Raw genomic sequence first — 3,949 nt, 5'->3', positions numbered from 1 at the left:
GTGTGTTTGTGAGTGTGTACTATCCTTCTCCTACAGGTCTATCCTCCCATTAACAACCAGGCTTAAATCGATGCTAAACATCTTTTTCTCCATAACTTTTAAAAAATTATATAATATATTTTGATCGTGTTTCCCCTCCCCACAACTCCTCCCAGATCATCTCCACCTCCCTATCCATCCAACTTTATGTTCTTTTTCTCCCTTTCAAAACAAGCAAGAAACAAAAAAGAAAAGAAACACAAAAACAAAACGCAAAACAAACAAGCAGAATATCAATAAGACAGAAAAAGCCAAAACAAAGCAAAATGAAACAAAAGTCTACAAAAATACCATTGAGTTTGTAAAACCTCTTTATAGACCATGTCTGCTTCGTGTTGACCCTTCCCAGAATCCTTCGCGGTATGGTCAAGCACGCCAGCCCCTCCTGACTGAGTTAACATCTGAAAACTCAGGCTGTGTCCCTGGTTCCCAGTCCCGTGGCTTCTGTGAAGATGTCTGGACTGCCTGTTTGAAGTTCCTCAAGTGTCTTAGTGGGTAAAGGCAGAGCAAGTGTTTTAAGGAGGGTTTCCTTCTCAGAGGTTCATTTAGCCTCTAAATCAGAGTAACTTTTTTCACTTCTTTTAGACTTGGCCGACTCCAAGTTCCCAGTGGCCACTATGCATGGCGAGCCCACCATGGGGAACGCTCTCATTTGTAGACCTGACGTGTGGCTCTTCTCACACTATCTGAGATTATAGTCTGTTTCTCCATTCGTCTCTATTCCCATATGACTCAGAAATAAATTTCGAATTGGCCTCCAAAAGCAGATCTAAAACTTTATTTTTTCTTGAAGGAAGAACCGTTTCTTCGTAACTGGGATGCCAGGAACCATCACTGCCTGTCACTTGCAGATGCCAGTCAACAGAGATAGGAACCTAATCTTTCAAACCGTGCTTTGTGGTTTTCAGATGGCTCAGCCACTGAGAGCACCCGCTGCTTTTGCTGAGGACTGGAGTTTGTTCTCAGCACCCACATTGTGGGGCTCACAACTGCCTGTGACTCCAGGTGATCTGACTCCCTTTTCTGGCCTCATGGGTACTGTGTACACGAGCATTCTCCCCCCACACACATACATACACATAAATTTTAAAAATAGTGTCTTATTCCAACAATCTGGAAAGACAGTGGATTAACACCCTAAAAAGTCCCAAAATATGTATTTTTTATTGCATCAATAATGTTACACTCCTCAGCACTGCCTCTTTCTCCCCCTGGCATAAGCCACCCTTGTCTGTCACCAGGATTATTGCAAAAGTCCCCAAACTTGTCTCCACCTCTTCTTCTTCCTCTATTATCAGCATTGTGGCCGCAGCAATTCTGTTAAAGTCATAGATCAAATGAATCCTGCAACGGACTTAAAAAACAAAACAAAACACCCATTTTTTTAAATTGATTTTTATTGAGCTCTACATTTTCCTATGCCCCCCTCCCTGCCTCTCCCCTCCCCCTTTCAACCCTCTCCCGAGATCCCCATGCTCCCAATTTACTCAGGAGACTTGTCTTTTTCTACTTCCCATGTAGATTAGATCTATGTATGTCTCTCTTAGTGTCTTCATTGTTGTCTAAGTTCTCTGGGATTGTGGTTTGTAGGCTGGTTTTCTTTGCTTTATGTTTAAAAACCACCTATGAGTGAGTACATGTGATAATTGTCTTTCTGTGTCTGGATTACCTCACTCAAAATAATGTTTTCTAGCTCCATCCATTTTCCTGAAAAATTCAAGCTGTCATTTTTTTCTGAAGTGTAGTACTCCATTGTGTAAATGTACCACATTTTTCTTATCCATTCTTCAATTGAGGGGCATTTAGGTTGTTTCCAGGTTCTGGCTATGACAAACAAAGCTGCTATGAACATGGTTGAGCACATGTCCTTGTGGCACAATTGAGCATCCTTTGGATATATACCCAGAAGTGGTATTACTGGGTCTTGAGGAAGGTTGTTTCCTAATTTTCTGAGAAATCGCCACACTGACATCCAAAGGGGTTGTACCAGTTTGCACTCCCACCAGCAATGCAGAAGTGTTCTCTTTTCCCCAGAACCTCTCCAGAATAAGCTGTCATCAGTGTTTTTTATCTTGGCCATTCTTACAGGTGTAAGATGGAATCTCAGAGTTGCAAAACACCCATTATTGTACAGCCCAGTCCTTATGATAAGCTAATGTCCCTAGCCATCCCTGTTTGGTCTGTTTCGACAGCCTGTTACCTTTTTCTGCCCTCACAGTGTCCTGACCATGCAGTCTGCTCCAGTCTGTGGCTTTCCATTGTCCCTGGCTATATTGCTTGATTTTTTTCTCAAATATCCTCAGTCATTGCCTGTTTATCTGCTTGTCTCAACATTGTTTTAGTAAGTCATTACTTAGCCAAGTCACCTAAAATAGAGCTCTCCTACTCAGATACTTATTTTTCCTAAATATTTAATATTATCTAAAATGCTACTTATTTTACTTCTGAGGCATTTAATGCCTGCCCTCTGCGGTTCTCCTGGCTCTCTGTACTCTGGGTATCCCTGAAAACAGCACAATAACTATTAGGTGCACTTAGTTTATGTGGGAAGTATTTCAGGGAGCAGGGATGGAGGACTGGACCAGTTAGAGGGATTTGTGCCAGGCTGACCTTGGACTGATAGCCTCCTGATCAGCCATCCAAGTGCCGGGACTATATTCACGTGCCACCACGCCTAGCTGGATTTTTGAAAAGAGGACTGTGAAGTTTCACCTGGGAGAGTGAAGGGAACACACTTGTCACCTGCTTTTTGCCCGTGTGGCACTATGAAAGCATAGCTCCAGGGGCTAGAGAGGTGGCTCTATGGGAAAGAGCACACTGCCTTTGCAGGGGAGCCCTGCTTGATTCCCGGCATCCATGTTGTGCACACACAATTAAAAATAAAGCAGATACTTTAAAAAACTTAAGACGTGCCCACAAATTCTTAGACACAACTTGTATTGAGCAATAGAGTTAGTGTCTTTCCCCTCGAAACCGAGAAGACTTATGCCCTGTTTAATCATCAGAGCATGTCACATGGCCTCTGAGGCTCGTTCATAGAAAGCCCTGGAACTTCAGCCTCTGTCCCTGGAATTCTCGATCTTGCTGCATTCACCTACTAGGTGAGAGGGTTGCCTAGCATGAAGAAGTCACTTGCTTGGTAGATGGTAGTTCTAAGTGAACGTGGCCTTCAAGTCATCTTAGTCTATGCTCTAACATTGGGAGTGGGGAAGACACTGGATCTACAGGTCCAGCATTTCGATGATGAGCCTAAGGTGGCTAATGAGTACTTGACTGGTGTAGCCTTGATCAGATGTCACTGAGAGTGTGAACTACGTACGCACGGGGTATCAAAGATTTAGTACCTCACATAAAATGCAAAATATCTCAGTAATTTCATACATTGTTCATAAACTGAAGCGGTGATATTTTGAATACACTACGATAATACAATGTTATTAAGATGAATTTAATCTGTTTCCTTTAACTTTTTGTACTATAGCTACAGGAGGGCTGAGGATGTGGCTCAATTGGTAGGATGCTTGCCTATCACACAGGAAGCTTTGGGTTTGATACCCAGCATCACATAAAACTGACCTGGTAGTCCATGCCTGTAATGCCAGCACTCAGGAGGTAGAGTTAGGAGGATCAAAAGATGAAGGCTAGCCTCTGCTATATATAGCAAGCTCCAATCCAGTCCAGGATTCCTGAGACCTTGTCTCAAAAAAGAAAAAAACCAGCAACATCAACAAAATAAACAAAAAAACAAACAACAGCAGCAACAAAAAGTTGCTAGAAAATTAAAAAATTTGCCTTAAATTTTTACTCGGCAGCACTGGTGTAGACGATTCCGGCTGCCAATCATTTGAGTAATTTCTTGCTACTTGTGTCTTAAGTAGGGACCCAATAATCATGAAGTAGAGACAAGGTC

Source organism: Alexandromys fortis, unplaced genomic scaffold, assembly GCF_014885135.2.
Source record: "Alexandromys fortis isolate MF-2015 unplaced genomic scaffold, M_Fortis_MF-2015_v1.1 scaffold_412, whole genome shotgun sequence".
In the NCBI taxonomy this organism is placed as follows: domain Eukaryota; kingdom Metazoa; phylum Chordata; class Mammalia; order Rodentia; family Cricetidae; genus Alexandromys; species Alexandromys fortis.
Note: the sequence above shows the minus strand (reverse complement) of the source record.